The following is a 26,265-nucleotide window of genomic DNA, read 5'->3' on the forward strand; positions in this document are numbered from 1 at the left end:
GGATTCCTCGCGCGACACACGACACCGGAACAGCCAGCCTCCCGTGAATTCGGATCGGTTCGACGAAAATTGGATCGGCGAAACGGCCGCCGACGCCGCCGCCGCGGCTCTTCCGATACTGGTCGCCGGTTTTCCAACGGATTTTCCGGTGCTTTAACCGGTTAGCTGTTTCGGACGTGTGCGCCACGCGATAACGCGAAACGTTGCCGCACGGGAATAGCAAATTGCCAGAAAACTGATGAATGTTGTCCCCGACGATTCGCGCCGGAATGGCCGCGCGAAGGGTGTTCATTTTTTAGCGTTACCTTCGAATTTCGCTGATGTTTGACCAGTGGACACGATGCGGTGCACGAAAATCGAGAGATATTCGATTATTATATAATATATATACTATTATACTTATTATTATTATTATATACATATACTATTATACTCAACTCATTATACTACTATCGATTATTATATATTACTATTATTATTATTATGTATTATTATATATTTGACGCCTGTTTATCGTTAAAAATGATTAGAAATTTGACGGAAGTTTGGCAGAAGCTGGAAGAAAATTTCGTACGTAAAAAGTTTGAGAAAAGTGTGATTCACTTGCTGATAAAATTAGTAAAAGACCTCATCGTAGCGTTTTCTTCGGAACGAACCGACGGATTGCGAATGAAATCGTGGAGATTTAAATAAGATTAATTGATTAACTATTTTGTAACAATAGTATGTGCCCATTTTACCAAAAAATGGTACGTTCCCATTTTGAAATCTCTTGATCCCGAAGGATTTTTGCGAACGCGTAACCGAACGGATTTATGGAGAACTCGCATGCCGCATACCAAGTAAACAAGAAACAAAATGATAAATCTGCTTTTTAAACGATATAATTCTTCTTGAAATAATATAATTTTTCTTCTTTTCTCGTTCTTTTTTAGCCGATAGCGTTCGCTGTTCTAGACGCAGAGACATTTGGAGAACGAGAGCACTGTTTTAAAGAAACGTTTCGAAAAATAAATCCCATTCGGCGGCCTACGAAACACGCGGTGTAAAAAATGGATTTGCTCGTTCCAACCAACTGTAATTAAAAGTTGAAATGCACGCGGAATTCCGTATGCACAGTTGTTAGGTAATACATTTTAACTACGCCGGACAGGACAAAAGTGGGCATTACTCATTCCGTTCGGAACAGTCTTTTTTGCTTAAATGGATTATATTTGTTTTTTTTTTACGTTCTAAAGAAACACGAATTTTCTTAATGGCGACCGTTGTTCGAACAGCGAACACAATCGTTATTCGAAGGCAATGTTCGATTCAGCAGAAGAGTACGCTCGAACAATTGTTTTCGATTAATATTCGTGTGAAACGATTCGAAAACAATTGTTTGCACAAATTGTATATTTGTATAAAATGTAACGTGATTTCGTGCACGAGAGAATGTTCGTAGCACGAACACTGTTTCTGCGAGCTACGATCAGCTGAATTCTCGATTGTCCAAGTATCGCTTGTCCAAATACGTTTAGCACATTCTGTGATAGAAAGTTTAGTCATCGGAAGCGGTGACGGTAAGCGCGAAAAATTAGTCAGCGAAGAGATTATAGACAAATCTACCGACCATAAACCGCGACTGACTTTGGTACTCAATCTAGCCATTTTTATGCATTCGTGCGAAAAATGAACAGCTGAAATATAAAACTGCGAGGACATAAATACAATTTAGTAATACTGCTATCGTAAATTATTCAAATTATTTAACTGTTCAATTATTTAATTACTTAATATTCGCAAATTATTCGAATTATTTAGCTGTTCAATTATTTCATTATTTAATATTCGCAAATTACTCGAATTATTAGAAGAAATGTATTTCTGTTTAACTATTTAATATTCGGAAATTATACAAATTATTTAACTGTTCAATTATTTAATTACTTAAAATATTCTCAAATTATTCGAATTATTAAAAGAAATTTATTTCTGTTTAATCTCCGTTTTTCACAATCGTTTTGGACAATTCTTTTATTTTGCATAAAGATCCGCAGTCTAGTTATAACTGACATGGAATAAAGTATAGGACAAAATGATTCTATCTACCATTTGACACTAAATGCTAATTTTTCCGGTAATATAACGACGCACAATTATCGGTTGGCGAGCAAAATCGAACGAATTGATCCTCTTCGAAATCAGTTGGCGGACAACAACGCGTTGTACAAGTTTCGCGTGTCGAAATAACGTCCGATGTTCTCGGAAGCGGAAATAATTGGTGTTCCCAAAACAACGTAAAAAAGGTTTTGTCGCCTAAAACCGGTACTCCACCGCCGGTGCTATCTTGCTCGCGAGCTGTTTGCAAAAACTGTTTCGCCGATGGATCGGGATTTAGAGGGTTCCGCGTTTAACGCTAGTGCACCATAATCTAATAAATCTGAACAGCGTTCAAGAGCACCTGTAGCGGTATAACGCTATAAAAGTTTTAACGGGGAAACGAGAAAAGTTCGTGGAACACGTCAAACATAAATATATAATTATTGTTCTTCTAATTATTGAACTCAATATGATATAATAATTTACAGATTTTTGATTTAAAGAATAAGTTAAAATTATTGTTGTTAAAGTAAATATAATTAATATAGTAGTAAATATAGTTAATATAAAATAAGTATGTTTAGTAAATATGCATAATATAAAGTAAACATATTTAGTAAATATAATTAATATGAAGTAAATATATTTAGTAAATATAGTTAATATAAAGTGGATATATTTAGTAAATATAATTAATCTAAAGTAAATATATTTAGTAAACATAATAGAAATATTTAGTAAATATATTTAGTAAATATAGTTAATATAAAGTGGATATATTTAGTAAATATAATTAATATAAAGCAACTATATTTATATAGCAAACATAAAGCAACTATATTTAATGAACATAAAAAATTGATGCTGGTAACAAAATCGGTACTGTAAATGCAAATTAACAATTTCAGCATTTCGTCGATAAGATCGACGATTTCGCAACGAATAAATCAAAGTCACGGGATTTGCATTTCCCGTGCACCGCCGCGGACAAATTTCTCAAACGCGGCAGACACGGCCGCCCTCCAAGTGTTTTCAATAATGTGCTGAACAGAACTGATTTAATATCATGTGCCATTGGAGCCCGTAAATCCGTTCGAGAGCGAAATGCATGGTAACCAGGTCCCATCCAGGTGTCAAGTAGAAAAATGACACTGTCAGGAAATACTGCATTTCGTCCCTCTGGGATACATAATATATTAAAGGGGGTTGTTACCGTGTGTCGCCGGCGGATGGGGGATGGGGTTAAATCGCTTAAATTTATAATACGGCCGGCGACGTAGTCGCGGTACGAAAGACTTCGCTATGCTATGTTTATTTTCCTGCCACGCGAACGAGGTCTCGGCGGTGCAGTTTCGTTTTTCGAAAATGGCAAACCGGCGAGAAAGGAAGCCTTCTATGGGGAATAGAAGGGTGCATCGGCGGGACACTGAAATCACTGGCTGCGAGACTCTCGTCGACGCCTAGCTCAATCAGTATGATTTTGGCTTGGAAGGTGTTACGACTATAATGCGAGTCTTTGTAATTATAATTGGCATTATTTCTTGCGAAATTAAAATTCTCTCTGATAAGTGCAAATTACATTAGTTATGTACAATATATGTAAAAAAAAGTTTTGGCACACTTTTGATGCGTGATAATTTTTTCGAAACTGGATTATAAATGACTTGAATTTTTGTGTCCATTTATTTCATTATTTATACATATATATCTATGGATCATTTGCGATGTTGTAAATGGTCGAATATACCGATATATGTATATAGATTCCGTTATAGCACGTTACAGAGTAATATTAAAATATTATGTCATCTGAACGAACTGGGACGCGCGCACGATAACCTGTAAATTGTTAAATGAAAATTATCCACACTTTGTAGAGTCGAATCGCTATCGCGTGGCAATGTTTAAAGGTTTCATATAAAACAATATCATTTTCGCCCGTATTGCATGATATTACCGTGGACCGATGTCGATGGAATGGCCGCATGCGCATTAAGCATTCGATTTCAAAACTCAATGGGCCGTGTTCGGTTAATCGTGAACGTAACACAATACGATTATTATGAATACGAGATCAATAAAACAGCGGTTGATAATAAAGTTTTGGAAATACGCGTATAATCGTGAAAATTCTGTGCAATAAAATGATTCCGGGTCGGATGAAATTCCCGAGACTCCGGTATTAAAATGGCTCGTGCACGCTGTTCAACTCAACAAATTCCGCGTTTTAGCACGGCACAATAGCAATCCCCCCCTCCCTACCTCCCCTCGCCCCTCAAAAAACATCGCGAGTGTCTCTTGCAATAACTCGAATATTTTTCATATTCTCAGCTTTATTCGGCGACGTCGCGAAACATGTTTTCGTAAATCATTCTTGCAGAACCGTTCGCTTTTGTTTCTGTCGTTACTATGACTTAACAACAATTCGTTCATCTCAATTGCCGAGAACTGAGAAATCATTGTAATACGATCGACGGAAGTTAAGGAACTTTATCGCATCGTTAACGTTCGAGTTGAATTTGATATTGTTCGTATTGCAATGTTATTTTATCCAGAGCATATCGTCAAATGAAAAAGATAATAATAATTGGACAAATTTTTTAGATTGAAAAGATTACAGAAGATTAAATTAATATCTTCGTTGTGTCGCGATAGAAATTGTTGTCCTGTGTTAAGAAGGTTCATATGTATACAGTGTATTTTTATGTATTTACCTTTTTTTACCTTTTTATGTTTTTTTTTCACGTTTATATGTATACACCGGGTCAAAATGACCCAGATAGTGCCGCAAAGATTCGGAAAGTTTCCGAACGACGACGTGTACGACCCGAAGACCAAGGATCACCGCAGTTGTTGCGGACAAGCGTCATTGTCGGAATCATTAATATTCCGGCGAAGTAGCCGTACGCAATGGTAGCAGTCCACATAGTGACCAACTCGTTCCGTTCTAATTAGAACGGGAAGCAACTTTTTTCGAGGTCTCGTGAATTTCACGACTGAGATGTATCGTTCGAAATTTGTCACGGACATGCTGTCTAACGGACGTTACCGTGCCTTGGACACGCTCGCTAGTAATTGCTATGCGGTTTCGACTAAAAGCTGGAGGAACAGTGCCACGATTGATTGATTATGCGTGCCAATTAATTCGTGGCATTAATCGTGATATTTATTTGGTATTAAAAGTGCATGCTAGGCTCGCGAAAAAGTTCCGTAGATTTTTAGGTTAGATTTTTAGGTTAGGTCATGGTTAAAAGTCTATCGTAACTATGGTAGCAATTCGTTGGAATTAAATTTTACACGAGAGATTTATTACAATTTAAATTCTTTATTAAAATTAAATCCTTCAAATCCTCTTATCTGAAATCAATTAACTCGAATTCCTACTAAAAATCTGTCGCAATTTGAATTGCTATGAAAAATCTCCTGTAATTTAAGTTGCTGTTAAATATCCATTACAATTAAATTTTACATGAGAAATTATTGTATCGATAATTATTACAACGAATTTTATTCCTACTTGAAATTGCATTGAAAAAATGCGCTCTTTAAATGCATTTTAATGCATCGCATTAAAAGTGCATTAAAATGACGCATCTTTTTTCGTCTTTCCGAGTGATAAATTATAAGTTCGGTCCATTAGATGTACGTGTAAATTAATTCGTGGTATTTTCTTCGTGAATTTTTATCCAGAGTCCGAGCGGACCGGGGCCACGCCGCCCCCGTATTAAATCGGTTTTTGAGCAGTTTTTCAGGCGGAATAACCGCGCGCCGTCAATTATGCAAGTAAATTGTGACGGCGCACGGGTTGCATAATACGGCGGCAGAATTTTTCTTCGGGGCCCGAACGATCGAACATCGGTTTTAATTGCCGCGCCGAAAGCGAGATTTGCAAATGGATTCGCGGCGAGTTATTAAACAGCTCCGACGAAATACTGAATCGTTAAGATTCCACGGAGCAGCTGGTGAAATTCCCCGAATACTGAGAGATCGAACCGCGCGCGTAAAATACGAATAGCATAAGGGCGGGCGTATAATTTTATTGTTTTTATTTATTGCTAATTGCTGGCTCCGGGGACGTGGAATTCGTTCGGTTCACAATTTCCAAATAGTTTATACCGGCCGCGCATTCCCGCGTCTCTCGCTCTTTCTTCGATTTATACTCCCGCTTCCTGCAACCACTTTCAACTTCGTTTTTCTTCGCGAACTAGACGTCGCGCGGAAAAAACGTTTCGAACGAAAGTCGTTCGGCACAAAGTGGATCGTACACGGTAACAATTAATTTTTTGCCATTTTCCTTTCTCGCCGGGTGTACACGCGCGCGCTCGTGAGAGGCACGCGTTAAGCTTAATCTGGCCGCCGTTAAAGGCGTCGGCATGCAAAATAAAACGGATCGCGTGGCCGACGTGTTCGGTTTAATTCGCGGCTGTCGAGTTAGTTGGTCGCTCGTTTTCATAAGTATCACGACGCGCCGGAAATAAGAATAGAACGGGGACTTAAAAGTTGCGAGCCGCGCGGCGAAACGGCCGCGTCCGGATCGCGTGAAACTCGGTGGCGAGCGTGCTCGAGTTTTTATCGGGCCGACCTTATGGTCATAAGAAGTATGCACCGTCCGATCGTCTCATTTAATTGCCGGCTACGCGGCCCGTGATTCCTCATTTTCGCGTTGCTTCTCGCGATCTCGCCGAGAAATCGCTTCTGCAATTCGACGCGCAAGCGAACTGTAAGCGAATCGCTGTTACTTTGTTATCTTTCGTTTCGCAGCATCGAATGGTCCAAACGCTTTTAATTTGGTAAACAGGCGTTATTGATAACGCATATCGGATTTTAGTCTGCGCATAATTAACGATTGCAACATCTGAAGATGTATGCACGACGAATTATGCTGATGGGACCCAAAAATATCAGGCGTGCGTTCGAAGACGAGAAAATTGCGTCCGGTTTGAATAATTCGAAAACAAAGGACATTCTTTTTGACATTTTCCGCATGTGACATTTTTCAATTCTCCGCGAACTGAGAATTTTCTACTCGACGGTAATTTATGTTATTACAGAGCCATTGTGTCGCCATTCTTGTCGACAATTTGGCGAAACTATGAACAAATGTAACATCGATATCTCGACGTACTTTCTTCGCAGATCCGCGAACACCCAAACAATCGAAAATTACGAATATGAAGACGATTCGAGAAAAGTCAATAATTCGATAAAGTCAATAATAATTTGATAAAGTGAATTGCAGACTTATAAACACTTGGTAACGCGACCACCTTGAAAGCCCACATTGTGCGAAGTTTACTTTGCGACCGAAGACTGTCGTCGGACGTCTTACATATCACGATCATAATCGCGTTCGATTAAAAACGAAAATGAATTCCGCATCTTACGACCGGCGCAAATCAAATATTGTCGGCACATTTAATTCCCGGCTTTGGTCGCTGCATTTTAGATAGAGGACGTCCGCTTCGAATAAGCGGGGAACGTGATTCGCGTAACCTTTTTAGCGGGGAGAATGATCTTCAGCGGTGCAAGGGTCGTAAACTCGCAATTTCCGCGCAGAAAAATCCGCAGAATGCGGACATTCCGGTAAAGCCATCTTTTCGGCGACGCACGGCCAGCAACGCGGCTGAGCAAATATCATTATCCTTATCTTTATTCTCTCGTCCTTGAACTCGAATGCCAGCACTACGTACGCCGGCGTCCGCAGGATCTTTTGCATGAACAAAATCCCTGAGAATATAAGTGTTCGCCGTGGAACGAGCGAACGTCACGTGTTATCCGCGTTCGCGGTTTTCTTTGCGCGACAGCGTCACTATACGCGACCTGTGTGCAGCCGTGTTCTCTGCTTGGAACAACAATCGCGGGGTTTTTATGCAAAATGTTCAGCAACGCCGGTTCAAGAGACAGAAAACACTGGCTGAGGCGCACGTACAGACAGAGACAATTCTGTTGGTACGTTAGTGTGCCGCAGGGAAGAATTAGCGGTCCTTAAATTCGCAACAATAGCGAGATATGTACAGTGGCCCGCGAAAGTGTTCGTACACGTTTTAAAACGCAATAACTATTTTAAAACCGAACTAAATGAGTCGAACTTTTTTTTAGGTCACAGAGGGACTAGTCTATTAGACGACGACTGAAATGATTTTTTTTCTAAATTTTGCTATTACTTGGAATGACAAAAAAATAAAAATCTCTCGTTTTGTAACTGTTTCATCTGAGTAACAGTAATAAGTAATAGTAACCTTTTAACTTTTCATTCCGTGTAATAGCAAAATTCAAAAAAAAAGCTTTCAGTCATGGTCTAGTGGTCCCTCTGTCATCTAAAAAAATAATTCAAGTCGTTTGGTTCAGTTTTGAAAAAGTTATCGCGTTTTAAAAGGCGTACACTTTTGTGTGTCACTATATAACCAGATTGCTGCACCGATCTGCACGTCCAAACTCCATTTTCGTCGCACCGATGGATATTTTCTCGAACTTTCAAATGCAGCCTGAACACGTCAAATTTAGTCGATTAAAGAGAATGAGGTCGCTTTCATTATTCAGAAAAAAATAAAATAACTCTGTCGTCGTTTCTTTAAGCTCACGGAAATTTTCGGAATCGTTGAGTATCAACATTCACGGCCGCGCCGCTGAATATTTTCCAACAATCGTTGCAAATGTCGCCCCTCCCACCGGGACCTACTTCAGCTTTGAAGACGCAACATTGCAGACAGCATAGTTTATAATAGCTGTCGCTTCAACTTTCGAAGATGCAGCTCCCCGGGGATCACTTTGAAACAAATGCTGGCGCGCGAGAGCACCTCTCAAGAATTATAATAAGGTAGACCCTTCGCCGTCCGTTTTAATTGAGAGGCATAAGTGAATTTGCAGGGAATAGAACACTCGCTTCCTCCTATATTAGATTTTCGTTAAAAAGTCATAGAACGGAATAAAATGGAGTTTTAATAATCAGTCGCTGTCGCCGCGTTGTTCGTCAATATTTTCGTAACGATATTGCAATTTGCTTAACCGTTACCGGTGTTGCTGACGATATTGCTATTTTCGTAACATTATTGCGTATATTGTAACGATATTGCAAACTTCGTAACATTATTATATCGGCGCAATATTCTATTCACGACAATGCTGCAATTTTCGTTGCGTTATTGTGTACATCGAAATGTTGAAATTTATGTGACGATATTGTGCTTGTATTAACATTGTTATATTTTTAACAGCGTTGAAAATTTCGCATATATATATATATATATATATATATATATATATATATATATATATATATAATATAATATATATAATAAATATAATATATATATAATAAAATATAATAATAATAAATTGATTATTATATTTATATTAATTGTGCAAATGCCGAGAACTTTCGAATAATGAACACAGTAAATTCTCTCCAATTGTCCCTCAGCTTAAAAAAAGAAAAGTAGACAATTTAGGGAAGAGGAGATACGATTATTGGAGCCTCGTGGCTGATTTTTGTAATTGTTAACGATCGACCGCTCTGAAAACGTGCCGCGAGGCTCAGATAATCGTATTTCAATTTCCCAGATTGTCCATTTTTGTTTACAAGCTGAGGGACAATTGTAGAGAATTTACTGTACCGAAACCATAAATTTTCGTGCGAAATTCTGTTCCCGCAACAAATTGTTGAAAATTTGAACTACCTTCGAATCGAATCAAACGAAACACGTTCAATTACATTCGCGTCCCGATGCAATTGCATACAGTAGCTCACGGTAAATCGCAAGGTACTGCAAATCCTTCACTTCGATGATGATACAATTCTCTTGCATATCCATGCAGCCGGCAATCCCGGAGCTTAGGTTGTGTTTGATCCAAGTTTCGTAGTCCGTTGACCATGGACCGGCCGAGTTTGTCTTCCTGCAGCCGGCGATACCGTCCCGATTTGTATTTCTTTGTATTTGTATCTCGTTGCCGGTTGAATGCAAGCATTCCCGTCTCGGGTCGGCGGATGTAAGCTAGTTAGCTCTCTGCCGACTTGACTTTAGTCTCCCAATTCTCAGGTTAAACAAGAGTCAACCTCGTCTTATTTCAAAGTAAATGGAAGACAATGGCCGCGTTTGCATTTCCTCCTTTGACATTCTTGCCGTGGCAAATCCGAGGGAGGACGATGTCTTCTTCGTTATGCTTGGACAGTGTGCAGCGACCTCGTCGTGCTTCGCTGATATTAATCGCCTTACGCTTTTTATCATTAATTCGCAGAGTTCAATCAGATTTGCAATGTTTTCGAATTACAGGCGAAGTTTTCGCGTGTCCTACCTATTGGAACATTCGATTGCTAATTAATGCGCGAATGTTCGCAGATTTCAAAGGGAGCAATTAATTTATAAGTATAAAACATGTTTATTTGACGTCGTCGCTGCTGAGGAAAAATGACAAGAAAATTTTTCACACTGTCGAAGCCTGCTTCTTCTCTATTGTATTGAAAAAAAAATAGATAGAGGCTGTCGTTAATTATATATAAAATGAATCAATTAAATAAAAATTATTTGATTAATTTGGCGGAAGATCGAGTGCACCGATTAAACAAGTTTTACGCTTTCCAGGGAACTTTTCCCTCAAAAATACCGAAAAAAACAATATCTATTTACGGACCAAATTTATCGTTAAGTCAACTTAAAGCGACCTTACAGTATATTTCGTCTTTTTAACATTCCGGCATGCTTGGATCACATTTTTGCACATAAGCCGATATTTTCGACAACGTGACTAACGCCGCTACGATTCTGACCCATTGATATAATTCCATGGCGCACTGTACTCACGCCATTTCCCACGTAGGATGCAGTCAGGCTTTTGTATACCGAAACCGAACGCACAAGCGAACTAATAATAAGCTTCCGATGAAGACTGCCGCTGACCGCGCGAGCCGTTCGGATGCTACGCTACGATATCCCCGATTTCTAATCTGTTTCGACGGTCGAAGTTATTTCAGTCTTCCGAACGTTTCCAGCCGACATTCTCTCGGGATTCACGGAGCATGTACCACCCAGTTGTCGTTAATCATTGTTTGCAGTCTAGTGGAGCGCCGGTTCGCGCCGTTTTTCATCTCTAAGCCTGGAAGGTGTCCAGAAGAACGCGGAACGCTTCGGGTTAATTCGTATTTACCGTCGGCGCGCAGCGCGATCATTTCGATAATCCGAGGAGACTTGATACTCGATGACTATTTTTCTGTGTTCTTCTCTTTTTTTTTTGTTCATTATACTGAGATTATATTATATTATATTATATTATATTATATTATATTATAGAGATTTTACCGAGTCGGCGCGCAGCGCGATCATTTCGATAATCCAAGAAGACTTGATACTCGATGATTATTTTTCTGTGTTTTTCTTCTTTTTTTTTGTTCATTATACTGAGATTATATTATATTATATTATATTATATTATATTATATTATATTATATTATATTATATTATATTATATTATATTATATTATATTATATTATATTATATTATATTATATTATATTATATTATATTATATTATATTATATTATATTATATTATATTATATTATATTAAATTATATTATATTATATTATAGAGATTCTACCGAGTCGGCGCGCAGCGCGATCATTTCGATAATCCAAGGAGACTTGATACTCGATGACTATTTTTCTGTGTTTTTCTTTTCTTTCTTTGTTCATTATACTGAGATTATATTATATTATTTTATAGAGATTCCACCGAGCTCCGTTTCATTTCGGTTGATTTCCGCCGAACGTTTTCGCGCATAATCTCGCGGGGCAGGCTTGAGCTCGTTCGTCGATTCGTTTCTCGTCTCGCGGCCCCTTGTAGTTTGCGCCTTAACAGGCTGTAATTTTCTCTTAATTACACGAATTACAATATCAGCCGGCCTGCTCGGACCGACTCCTTTTTCCATGTGATCAGAGCTGATTTATTGGGTCGGTTCTCTCTCTCTCTCTCTCCCTCTTTCTCTCGGCCGAGAAATAACGGCCTCCTCGCGCAGCCTGATGATCCCATTTCCCCGGTCTCTTGTGTATCACTTGGTCGCTCCGCATCTTCAAGGTGTCTACGTTCTCTCCCGCAAATCATCCGGCAGAAAATTTATAATTCAATGTTCCATTTCGCCGTCGCGCGTTCCGCGACGCCTGTATATTATTTTGAAAAAGCGCCCGGAATTCGCGAGTGGAAGCGCGGATCGCTCATTTATTCCTCGAAATTGATTTCGTCGCCTTCGAAATAGGTGCTTCGTCTTGACAATTTTGCTCCGGACCCGGTCGTTTTTCTCAGAAATGCGGCATTTTTTCGGAACATTCCCGAGCGGCGTTAAGAATTGATATCCGCGGAATGGGAGCCGAACGAAAATCTCGTTCTGCAATTCGTACGCGGTCGCATAAACGTCACCGAAGTGCGAATTAACGACATAATTGCATTTTCAATATCCGATCGGTGACAGGTGGTTTCTCGGAGTTAGCCGGGAACGTTATTAAAAATGATCACATCGGTTCTCGCAATCGCGAACGCGATTCTATTCGTCGTTTTTGCTCCCTGCGTTGATTCGTTCGAAATATTTCCACGTGCTTGACAAACGCGCGCGCGAGCGCACGCGTTGCTTGTTCTATTATTAATCGTTTTTTTCTTAGAGAACTTGTGCGCGCTATTCCCGTCGAAACGACGAAACAGTGATTCGTATGCACCGGCAGCCGCGGTCTAAATTTATACCGCTGTGGTTCGAAGTTACCGATATCCGTATCAATACTAATTAGACACAACGAACGTCCCTACAGCAATGATAGATCTCGAGCAGAGATATCCTTGAAGAGTGTAATTAGCGAAGCGACGGGCGCATGTGCAAGCCCCTGTTTCCATACTCTGCATTTATGGTTCATGGAAAATGTTTGTTTATTCATCAAGGAGCCCGGCGGATTGCAAACGAAACCAAAAAGTCCGATCGATCGACGCGGTGCATTCGTTTCTCCGGTTTTTTTTTTAAATATGAATTAATTGCACGATCGAACGAATAATATTCGAGAAATCGACGCGAGAATAATTCGATCGTACTCCGCGCGTTCGTTAGTATAATTCGAGCGCGAAAATATTTAGGCGGTGAAATGACAACTCCGTTAGATCAAATTCTGTCTTCCGGACGGAATTTAAAGAAACGCGTTTTCTCCTTCGAAAGCGATTCGTTTTTTCTAAAGATTCTATTTACTCGAGAGTGAAATAACGAGATCGTTAAATCCTATCGAACTTTTTCAGTTTGAATTCTCGGCAAATGGTGTTCCATGTACTTGTTAAGAAAATGTGTAGTTTTTTTCATATTTAACGGGCTCGTTCAATGATTTCTTCTATTTTCTACCATTTCTCATATAAAAATATATAAATACGTTGTTCCAAGTTTTCGTTGGAACATCTCTAAATACGCGAACGTTACTTTGGAAGATGAAATTTTGCACGAACAGATACATTCGATGCAATACATGCAATACAATTTTTAATGAAAGAGCGATTTAATTTCAGTTTCTCTAATTTCGCATGCAACAGTCTGCAAATGAAGTTTCCATTCGATCTGAAAATCTTTGTATCAAAGAGATTCGTATCGACGATATACTGTACATTGTTTCTATTAATACTTCCAACGGAGTACAAATAAATTGTACAAGTCTGTCAATGTTTCGACTAGTTCTCCCCCTCGACCTAGATGATGCTGCCAATCGGTGGGTCGAAGTTCAGAGGAGTCTTCGACCAAAATACGTGTCACCCGAATTAATAAAAGCGGACGATTTTTCTCGGTCGCAGCACTCGAAACGCTGCTGCGACCGTAGACGAAAGCAACAAATACCCTTTGAAACGAACGCGCGGAGAGGATAAGAAAGTTCTTTTAAAATTAACCAGAGATAAGAAAATTCTTTCGAAATGAACCGAAGGTAAACGAAAATTCTTTCGAGATTGGTATTTCGAAGTGAACCGTCGCGTTTCGCGAGCAGCTCGGTAATTAAAAATCCCATTCAATAAGTTTCCGGCGAATAAAATGTTTCACGGAACTGGAGCAAAAGCATCGTCGTGTTTTCTTCTTTTTCTTTTCTTCGGCGCGCCATCGATCAATTTTGACGCGCGTACCGGCGGCGATTATCCGGCGGCATTAAAGACGCCGATGCAACGAGATAAAATCCGGTCGCGGGACAATCGGTTGTTCGGCCGTCGATAAATTTCCGCGACGACTTCGTTAGCCGCGTTATTGTTTCTGCGGAACGTAATTCCGTCGAAAGCGACGTCTGAGCACGCCCGGGGCCTGGAAGAATAACGGGCCGACGACGTTCCGGATTCTGGTCTGTTCGCCAAAGCGATATCAATTGAACGCCGAACGTCCCGCAGATGCGGCTGTCAGATAGACATCCATCTAATTGGCAGCCCGCCATTCCGCGTATGGTCCCGTCACGGTATTTTCGAAGTGGGTTTACGCCTAAGTTTAGTTTACTGCGGTCTAGAAAGTGATTCCATGCCGTCGCCGTTTTATTGGCTCTACGTCCGCATGGTAATTAAGCTGTTCGCCCGTGATTCACGTAGGCCGGAAACGAGCCGTGTCTCTTTCCCGATTGGAAAATCGGAAAAGATGTTGCGCGATCGAGATTAACGGGTCCGTGGGGAACTATATTTTCGTGGCTGTTAGATTTTCGCAACTTCCCGAGCGCGTTTCGCAGAATTGATGCACCATTCGGAATGGAAGCGCGTATTTCTTCGCGGAAATTCAACCGGTTCGCAGCTCCGCGCGGAAAGATAGATTTTTTCCGCGAGTTTTAAGGGTAAATTCGAGTCGTATTGAACGAAAACAGAATTAGAATTCGGATAAATATTTTGCCGAGATAATTATCCGATCGTATCCTTTTTTGGTCGAATATTTTATTCGGATAACGATTAATTTTCGTAAATTATTCTATTTGTTTTAGATTATTGGAATGATTGTTTATACGAATAAATCGTTCGTATAGAGATTGTAAAATTATTCGAACAATTGTCGACTGCGTTTGTCTTCACGCAATTTTGTAAGAATTTATTTACACGAATCCATTTAGGAGCAATTCAATTTCAAATACTTATAGAATTATACGGTTATATTTATTCAAGGTTATTTTATTTAAGGTTATTTTCTATTATAAAGAAGACTGTTTCTGGTCAGGTATCATAAATTTACGAACAACAGCGTGTTCAACATTTTTTAATTCGCGATTCAATTATACTTATACGCCATGTCCGAAGCATAATCGCACGGCGATTTAATTGAACGACAAATCTGAATTCCAAATTCTGTTACAGTTGAAAATAATGTAATTACAATACACGGAATATTTCAATTGTAATTTCGAACGATACCGCGCGAAAGTACGGCGTTCGCCGTTCCGAAGTATCCGCGGAACTTCCGAAGCTGTCAAGCTACAAAACATCATTGAAATCAGAATTCGCGGACTGCCGGACCCTTCTTTGCAAGTTCTCGACTACGGTGTTATAAAATGTGACTCGATTCGGTGGAAATGATGTCTCTGGCACAGTTCGGCCGAAGTTCCAAACTGCAGTACACCGTTCAATAAACTTTAACGATTGGCTGTTTTACTGGAACTGCTGGACCCGTTGCGCCCGAGCTAGGGCCGAGAGCTCGTCTTATTATTTTCGATGTCTCGCGGGAAAGCATCGCGATTTAACGAGCTCGTCGAGGACCTCGGGGTAATTAGCCAAGGAGTATTCGAACGACGAAGCTCCGCGGAGCGTTTTCGACTGGCGCTCGTTTAATCTTCGGGCTCTCTCTCTCTCTCTCTCTCTCTCTCTCTCTCTCTTTCTCTCTTTGCCGGTGTCTCGATAATTCGGTCGTACGTAAGTTAAATAATCCAAAGCGGATTTGGAAATTCTCGATTTTCTGAAAGCGAGCTTTTACGCTCCGCTCAGCCCCGCCCCGCTCCGCTCTGTGTTCTGTTCCGGCACGTCACGGTATGCTTTGTCACGCGCCGGCATGCTGTCCAGTCAAAGAACGCCGTTCAAACTGGATTAACGCAATTTCGTGACCTGCACAGGCAGCCGATTCATTTCGTTCGGCCATTGTCGAGGAACATAGGCACGCGTAACGATCGCGGAACAAATTATTTTCCTGTGAAACCTTATCCGAACGGTCATCGAACTAATTGTTATGCTTCCGGATTTCATTCCCGGCGCAATGAATATTCGTCGCTTCGCACGCGATTAGAAAATCATTCATTCCGGGAGTAAATCTCAATTATTTGATATCGGTATATTTTTTCAAATGTACTTCTCATCTGCGCAATTAATATTCGGCGCTATACACGCGATCAGAAAATCAATAATTTTGGGGGTGAGTTCAAATTCTTTGCTCCTTGTAGAATTTTTAAAATGTATTTTTCATCTGCAAAGTAGATATAGGACACTCCACTCGCGACAAGAAAATCACTAATTTTAGGGGTGGGTTTTAATTCTTTGCTCCTTGTATAATTTTTTAAAATGTATTTTTCGTCTGCAAAATATATATATATACGACACTCGACTTGCAATAAGAAAATAATTAATTTTGACGATGAATTTCAATTCTTTGCTCGTCGTACAATTTTCGAAAGTGCACTTCTCATCTGTAAAATAAATACACGTCACTCCGCACGCGATAAGAAAATCGACGATTTCGGAGAAGATTTAAATTCTTCGTTCTTTGTATTTTTTAAAACGTTTTCCTCATCTGCATAAATGAGTATTCGTAACTCCGCACGCTCGAAGAAACTCGTTAATTTTAGAGTGGATTAAAATTCTTCGTTCTTTGTATTTTTTAAAAAGGTTCCTCTCATCTACAGAATGGAGATTCGTTCCTCTACACGCGGAAAGAAAATTGTTAATTTTGAAGTACGCTTAAGTTCGTCCTTTTATGCTATTTTTTATAACGTCTTCGGCGATTTTCTTTGCTTGATTTTCTTTCTTATCATGGATATTTTGGATTCTATTTCTTAATTCAATATTTTCTTTCTAAAATATTCAAAATATATTAAAATACATAACATTAAAAATACTACATACTGTGACGCAATTTTTAAGTGTTTATCCACTGTTAATTATGTCGAATGTTAATACATAACTCATTGAAAATAGTCCAAAGATTTATTTCATTTTTAATACCGAAATTGTTCGTCACCTTTTCCATCATTTCTTTCAATAATCGATAATTGTTCTATTGCGCTTCGTCAATGTATCATTCGAATTATTTCTTCAGCAATCAGATTAACGGCTTTGATGAAACATACTCTGTCAAAAGAATATCGAGCCACAGCTGACTGCAGCAGAATATTAATATCTGCAGCTGTTTACGTGCTTACAAGGTATTATGGTTATAATGCAACAGAAGATTAATTAAAATTCGATACAGTTTCATTCTGCTCCTCATATATTAACGCTCGCGAGGCATACTAGTGCGTACCACTACGAACCCCTCACAACAAGGGGCTAAAAAGATCGAGTGAAATTCCCAGTCGAACAGAAAATCCGGTTGCGAATAAAATTGAAAAAAAAGATAATTTATCTGCAGCCATCGTTAATTTATTTGCGGTATTATAACTATGCTAAATGCTCGGAGGAAAAGGATTTCCCCCCAAAAAAATAGCGAACCGAAAGGAAGGAATGGGACTGCCCCGTTTAATCGATTCCTTAACTCCGCAAGGAAGTTTGCTTGCTGACGGTTCGTTTTACTGAACGCTGCTTCGGAAGTTCCTTAACTGCGGTATTGTTATAGCGTTTAAGTTGGGACGGCGGGGCTCGCGGTATTATTATAACTTTATAAATCGAAATCCTTATTACAACTTGCCGGCGAATTCTGCGAAGAGATGCAAACCGCGCGTCGTTATATTTTTGACGTCCCGCCTCGCGAATCAGGCGAACCTAATGTCCTTCCTGAGCAAAATTCCGCCAGAAATTTCACGAATATTTCACGCGAAAATTAGAAAACATCCGAAACACGAGCGATCTTTTGTACAACAGAATTCCTCGATCCGTTCCGTTCAACGCTACTTTTGTCAAAAGGGTGGAAACGCCCCCTTAGAAATTTTAATCGAATGTTATTCTTGTCGAAGGGCTGAAAAGACGTCTGTATAAAATTTCATTCGGCACCATTGTCGTCGAATGGGTCAAAGGACACCCTTTTTACAAGTTTAATTTAATATTTTCTCTGTCTCTAATTTATTATTATTATTACTTATTTATTATTAATATATTATTCATCGCATCTGCTTAATAGCAATTATGGGGTTACTTATGGGGTCACAATTGTGGAGTTTTACATGGGGATGTAATACATACGATATTTTCTGCATCAGAAAATTTAGAAAATGTTTTTTTATAGTATTCTTTTTACACGGATCCAAATATTTGGGAATTAATTTTGCAAATATATCTTCTACGCAAGAAAAAATTTTTTTTAACCAACAGCTTTTTCTTACAGTCGTTACAAAGCAGTTTATCAATTTTTGAGTCTGTATAAGGGTGGGTTATTTTAGCGTGCCCGTTCGTTTAATATCAATTCCACCAAGAGCGTAAAAAAGATACGTTGAAAAATATCAATTTCGAGTAAACACTTTCCGAGCTTAATCACGTTAAATTGGATTTTACAACGAATTGTGATTTTACAACGAATTAATTAATTTCCCCAACGAACTGATTTTTCCTTCAACTTCCGCTGTTACGATTCTCGAATTAATTCGGTAAAAATAGCCGCGCACACACACGAAATATCGCTCCAAATAGTAGCAAAGCGCGTGTGTTCGATCGCGTAACACAGGTTCGTACGGTTTCGAACGGCAGCGTCATACGGCATAATATCGTCACAGTGGTGCAGAACGGCGTTGCGATCATCGTGCGAGAACGTAACCACGATGACGAATGTCGCGAAACACTTGCGATCCAGTTATGTCCGAGTCTTTCGAAGAAACACGCTCGCCCGTCGTGGCGCGAATAAATTCGCGGACGCTTTCCTGGATGACTCACGCGGCGCGCGAGATGAATAAGATACAAGTTTTCTCCAGGTGGCCCGACAGCCGGGGCCCGATTATTCAGATGTTGCATTACACCGTGGATATTGCACCGTCGGTTCTTTTGACTCCGGGATCCGCGGCCTTTTTTCTTTTCTGTCTCGTTGAACGGGTTCGGCCCGGAGACCGGGCCACGGCACCGGCGAATCCAGGCCGGAGCAAGCGAAACGCGCTCGCGATCCCTGCATCGCGATTTTGCTGAAATTTTTATCGGCGCGGCGAGATTTCGACGCTATTCCAGCACGGATCGCAGATAACCGAGGTGTCTCGCAGCCTTGACCGTCCGACCCGCGTTTCTTGTTTATTTTTCAGGACCTTTTCAACGGCTGCCTCCGCCAGCTTTACTCCGAGGCGAAAATCTCTTTCTTCGGCGTCACAAAATGCTGCGGTTTTTTTTGAAAAGTCGAAGGCGGCTCCGAGCGTTGTAGGGTTTTTTTACGCGAGTCTAACGCGATTTCCCGCCGGAGGGTTTGAAAGACAGCTTTTGAAATATTATTTGCACACTGTTTTTGTCGGTGGAGATAAAACGCACCCTTCTTTCTTTTTCATTTTTATTTCGAACCATTTTCACCAGGAAGGTCCAAAAGCAGCTTTGGAAATTTTAATTAACCAAACTTCTTTTTACTAGAGACGCGGAAAGGGACAGCTTTTATAATATTATATTTACCAAAGGGGTTGAGAGCGGTCCAATTTTTAGCAATAGAGATAGAACGTATCCTTCAACATTTTGATTTCGGACCATTTTTACCGGAAAGGTTAAAAGACAGCTTTGAAAATTTCGATTGGCCACTGTTTTTACCGAACACGTCAAAAGACGCCTTTGAACATTTTCATTCGTCTCTGTTTTTACCGAAGAGGTTTGAAAACAGTTTTTACAATTTTAGTTAAAAATGATCTTCTATATACGTTTAATCATTTTTCTTCGATCGACTTCTCAGTTTTCTCTACAACGATTGTAATATTAATTTAGTAAAAAATAGCTATATAGAAAAAGAATCGATAAAAACGGGCAGCGTTGAAGACAAACCTCCTTAACGATACCGACACGCATTGAATTTTCACCGATAGATAAGATTTACTAATGGCTTCAATGGGAGTCCATTGTGTGCAACAGAAATGAAAAGAGAAAAAACTTTAACGCGGTTTCAGCGGTTTCAACTTTCTTAGGGGAGGCTAAATCGAGGTATTCTAGAAGAATGAAACGCGGGTCGGATAGATTTTAACCCCTTAATGCCGAGGTGAATTCTGACGTAGCTGAATCCTTTTTCTTTGCACAGTAAAATTTTCACGGGCTTTTACGGACTCAAAGGTGGAAGCCAATTTCGTACGTACGTTAAAATAGGGAACGCCGTTGAAATTGCATTTGCGATGAACGCGGTTAAATTGGTGTTCGTACCAATTTTATAAATATTCTCGTTCCTTTTCGCTATAAATACGTTCTCGATATAGTAACTGTCAAATTTTCGGCAAGAAATTCTGAAGGTTCTAAATAACCTTAGTACAATTGAAACTTTACATTTCGCAATTTTATTGATTTTTATATTTTCGGTGTTTAAAGATTTCATGATATTTTAACACTTTTCCTCTTTATTTAAAGACATATGTTTTACAGTAAATTAGGATTGCATGTAATTTATTTATTATTCTATATTTCTAAGAAACAGTGATTAAATTTTCGTTAATATATTCCTTTAATAAATTGTCTTAATTGTGCGATATCTGAAGTAATACCTACATTAATTAATTGTATTAGTAAAATATTTTTTATAATTTCAGTAAATTATAGAGAATCTAGGAATATTTTTTAGTTCTCTCAATTGCTTCAGCGTTTGTGATCACACCTATTTTAGCATAATCACATAAAATCCACACTCTAATCGTCACGTTCTCATAAAATAAAACGACGAAAGAGTTATTTATAATATTTATAGCATACGAGATAGTTGTATATATCTATATAATAGTTATAATATATTATAATATTATAATTATAATAGTTATAATATATTATAACATATTATTATATTATAATTATAATAGTTATAATATATTATAATATATTATTATATTATAATTATAATAGTTATAATATATTATAATATATTATATATTATTATTTTTGCTAATTTGTTTACGTTATAGGCATCGCAACGTCATTATATAGGAATAATCGTTCGGTGAAGTACCAATTTATCTGAATGTGAACTTCAGTTATTTCAACGAATAATCGTGGGCGGCGAGGAGAAATTAGGTGGCCGCCTATTATACGAACGACCCAGTTATATAAATCGGTAGTCGCTCCTCGTGTTAGACATTTAAATCCGCTATCACGAATGTGTAACGACGATACGCGTGTTATCGACATATGTACACTGTACAAGCAAATAAAAACTTGTTCGGACGCATTGTACGGTCCTCAGATTTCCTCGCCGGAAACGCGTATCCCAAAAGCCGAATTGTTCCATCGGCCACTTGTATTTAAAAAAAAAAAAAAGAAGAAAAAAGAAAAACATACCGAGTATTTTGTAACATCGCACGGTTTTTTTCGGTTTAAAAATGAAATATTAAAAATGCGAAAGTGGAAACCGGAAAAAAATGCCGGACTTTTAATTGGAAACGATAAAGGAAAGTTTTTCCGATACGCGTGGCGTTTGAAAAAAACATGATTATATCGAAGTTGTCGGGGGTGCGCGAAATTTTGTTCAAACAGAATCTCATTTTTGCCCGTTCCCGTCGGCATTGTTAACCGGGGGGAAACGCGAGAACCTTAAGTTCTCCTGTTTTTCTCCGGGAAATTCTATATTTTCCTCGAAGTCGTTCCCGACTTCTCGCCGGCTTCTCGACAGATTTTTCATTCGTCGTGAATTCATTACACGGCATCGGATTCTGCGGGCGTTCTCTCTGCGCGGGAACACCGCGGCCGGAAAAATGTTGGATCAAATTTTAATTGGGACAGTAAAAATATACGTCGCCGTGAGCCGGCGCGGGAATTCTACGTTTTACGGACTTGTCACTGTCAGAGCCCCGTCGCTGTACAAAAATTTACCGCATCGATGTAATCAAGGAACTCTATGTTCCATCTTTTAAAACCGTGTCGAACTTCGTCGCGCTTTTAGACACACCGCGCAATGTATTATTCTTTTTCATGTTTATTCGCCGCGATGTTTTCGATGTTTCAATGGACGGGATTCTGTTGTCGCGGGGTAAAAATATTCAGCCGTTCGCGAGTTATAACCAGACCGCGGATTTGATCAATTTATAATCGAAATGAGTAGGAGCGAATTAGGGCGGCGAGCAAATTCAAATAATTGAAGAGTATCGATGTGCTATTTTCAATTTGTTCAAGTTATTAAAGAAAGACATTTTATCGTTTTCTTAAACAACGTTCAGTGAGGATTTAATAATAATAAAGAAAGTAAAAATAAATATATAATATAATAAGTATAATAAGTAAGTATAATATATAAGTATATAAATATAAGTATAATAATAAGTAAGTAAGTATAATAAGTAATAATAAATATATAATAAATAATAGAGGTAGTAATAATAAATGAGCATACAATAAAATAAAATAGATGAAATAAAGGAAGAAAATAAAGTGAAACAAAATAGAGTGGAATAAAATGCAATAAATTAGGCTGAAATAAAATACAATATATTAAATTCGTATTAAATACAATAAATTAAACTCGAACAAAGTACAATAAATTAAAAAACTCGAACGAAATACAGTAAATTACACTCAAACGAAATACAATAAATTATACCCAAATAAAATACAATGATTTATAGAACGAATATAAAAGTATGCTATTATTACAAACTTTTTAAGGTTCGTACACCGCTGTGTCGGCTTTAAGAGTTCCGTCTTAATTTTGACATTCTTTTAATTAAACCGACTCGCCTAATTCATGAGATTCTTTTTCATAATTAAATTCCTCATAAGCCGAGAGTTATGAGGAGGAACGGTTTCGAAAATAGGTATCGCATAGCGAAAGTAATGAAGCGATATATCTCGTAAGTAGACTGCGGATTCCTCCGGGCTCGTTTCTTTTACTTCCTCGACACGTGTGCACGGTTTCCTTTTAATCGCATGGCCGGCAATGTTTCTCAACGTAATTCGATTACGTATCTCCGATGTGTGTGTGTGTACCTTCGCGGAAAATAAATACGGTCTCTCCTCTCTCGATTCTAAGAGAAACAGGTACCGGATATCATCTCCTTTCTTTCCCCGATAATTTGAACAAGTTGAAAATGGTACATAAAGCGGAGCAGCGCATAAGGTACACAGGGAAAGAATTTTCAATTCGGTCTCTGCTTCGTACGATCGGCTCGGAACGGTTCTATATCGTCCGGAGAGATCCATCTGCTTATGAGCACCGCTCGAACCCGGCGGAACGAAACTCGGCTATTCAAATTGCCTCGGATTCGCGAGTACATATTGGACTTGTTCCCATCCCTAATTGCGGTCTCTATCGTGCAAAACAGTTCGTGGGAATGGAAGCCCCGCGCGAGGGTTAATCAATGACGAGCGAGTGCCAAACATACGGCCGAGCCTCCGCGAAGAACGGATGGATAAAGTCCGCCTCGCCTGCCCCCTCGGTCGAGTCGAAGCGACAAACTCGATCCAGCGAGCACATCTCTCGGCCGGATACGTTCTTCTTCGCTGCCCGGATCGATCTCTAGATCGTTTTCCTCGAAAGGAAACACGATCGCCGCGCCGCGAGCGCTTTCAAACGCTCGATGGCAGCTGGTGTAGCTCGGCTGGAACTGGAATTCGCGTATCAATAATTTACCGGTGTCGTCTCCTGCGTAGATCCTGCGTAGATCGTTCGATCGATCGATCGCGGCACTGTGAACAACCGCAGCGGAATTTCTTCGGGAATTAACGATCGCTGCGAACAATGTTGATCGGACGAGCAGGTGACGAGATCGTTGCGAGATCGATGCCGGGTTAATTAGCCGCGATGCTTTCGCTCGTCGGAAATATTCGGACACCATTTAAGACGCGATCTATTCGTTCAAATTTGGTTACAATGACTTGTATTCTTTTTTCCAGTTTTTTTCGTTCAGTCGTGAACATCATTTAGAACGGAATATTTTTTTTTCTTTGATTAAAACCGGATTGGAATGAAAACCGAACGAGTTCTTCGCGATCTTAAACATTTATGATGTTGCAAAAATTTTTTTATACGTTGTACGGTATACTAGTTGTTCGAACATCTTAAAAAAGTTTAAGATGTTAACGAAAATAATTTGAAATACATAAATAAATAATTTTTATAGGTGGAACATAGTAAAAGAGTATCTTTACATTTTTTAGAGGCTTCCACCATTTTGTATTATGTATTTTCACCATTTTTGAATTTAGTGTTTCACATTTTCGTATTACAAGTGCATAAGAACCGCGCGTTCTTAGTAATAAAACAGCAACATTTTTCTTCGTGGATTCAATAGAGCCGTCCGATCCACCGTCGAGTTAATACGTCTGTACAATACACAGCATTTTTATTGTTGAACCGGAGGTTCGAGAATTCCGGATAGAAAATCCACAATAGCCAGTTTGCCCATAGCGGTCTATATCGAGAAAAACGTATGACGCACCCGCATGCGGTATACCCTCAAGATGGTACCCCCACACTTGAGACGTTTATCCATGGTGTAGCCATATAAGGCTGCTCACACCACCTCCGAGCTCCATCGATCCCTCTTTTCTAGTTTCCGATCAATGGAATACACCGAGAATTGCTCTTCCGATAATATTACGAATTCGAAAGAAATTCTTGCATTTTGGAGGAACACACCTGCAGACGTACGCATCGCGTATAGTCTTGAATATTATGGTAACTTAAATTGTGTAGAATTTTATCAAATTTATGCGACACGATTTGATCGAATTTGCGCGATACGATTTTATCAAATTCGTGCGATGCAATTTTATCAAATTTGCGTGGTACGATTTGATCAATGCGATTTCACCGATGTTATCAAATTTATGCGACACTATTTTACCAAATTTATGTGACAGAATTTTCTGAAATTTATGTGACAGAATTTTCTGAAATTTATGTGACACAATTTTATCGAATTCGTGTGATACAATTTTATCAATACCGCATCGAATATGTACGATATATTTTTAGCAACGAACCGCTTCGCAGGTACATTTTCGATGCTACATACAGGGTGTCCCAAAAATGTCTCGCAATCTGGAAATGGCGGGTTCCTCGGATCGTTTGAAGCAACTTCTTCCTTTACAAAAATTTTCTCCGAGGCACCGTTAACGAGTTATCAACGGAAAACAGTGACCAATAAGAATCGAGTACGGCTGACGCGAGGCGGCCCAGCCAACCAGCGCGCGAAGTCCAGTTTCGCTTATTGGCTCGATCGCCTCGCGCCAGCTGAGCTCGCCTCTCATTGGTCACTGTTCTTCGTTAATAACTCGTTAACGGTGCCTCGGAGAAAATTTTTGTAAAGGAAAAACTTGCTTCAAATGACCCGAGGAACCCGCCACTTTCGGATTGCGAGACATTTTTGGGACACCCTGTAGATACATTATTTTTGAGCCCGAAGCCGACTTCTATAAAACGATCGGATATAGCAAGCACACTTAATGAAACTTTATTGTTTCTGAGCAGTAATCGAACCCCGCGGAACGAGAGCTTTGTTATCGAAACAGTCTCGAGCTCGCGAGGTACACGGTTAAACTTGATCGCATCTCAAGTAATCAGAGGTCGAAGCTGCAACGACACGAAGTACCAATCAATATTCTGAATAATTGATAAGATCGGGCGGAGAATTGGCGTGCGGAAGTAATTCCTCAAGCGAGAATGCAGAAATTCCTGTTCCCGAATTCCGCAGTTTTGCGAGCAATGAAGTTCGATAATTCATCGGTCGGCGGCGATTCTAGCCGAAGTTACGGATTCATGCTGTTCCCGAAGTAAATAGTAAATGATTAAATCGATGACTCATGAACTGTTCATAACGCGCAGCCCAGATCGAGCCCGCAAATACCGAGTTATAGTTTTCTATCGATTTAATGCTTAAATAACGAGTTACGGGCTCAGCGACGCGCGAAATGTAATTTACGTGGCCCGTCGGACACTCGCGT

The 26,265-nt window shown here is 39.4% G+C and overlaps 1 protein-coding gene across 1 annotated transcript in view; it reads left to right on the forward strand.

Annotated features, from left to right (window-relative positions):
• Window positions 1-26,265, forward strand: part of barc (RRM1_TatSF1_like and RRM2_TatSF1_like domain-containing protein barc) — a 114,245-nt gene that overhangs the window by 21,048 nt on the left and 66,932 nt on the right. The gene's annotated exons all lie outside the window — the stretch shown is intronic.

This window comes from Megalopta genalis, chromosome 5, assembly GCF_051020955.1.
Source record: "Megalopta genalis isolate 19385.01 chromosome 5, iyMegGena1_principal, whole genome shotgun sequence".
NCBI lineage: Eukaryota > Metazoa > Arthropoda > Insecta > Hymenoptera > Halictidae > Megalopta > Megalopta genalis.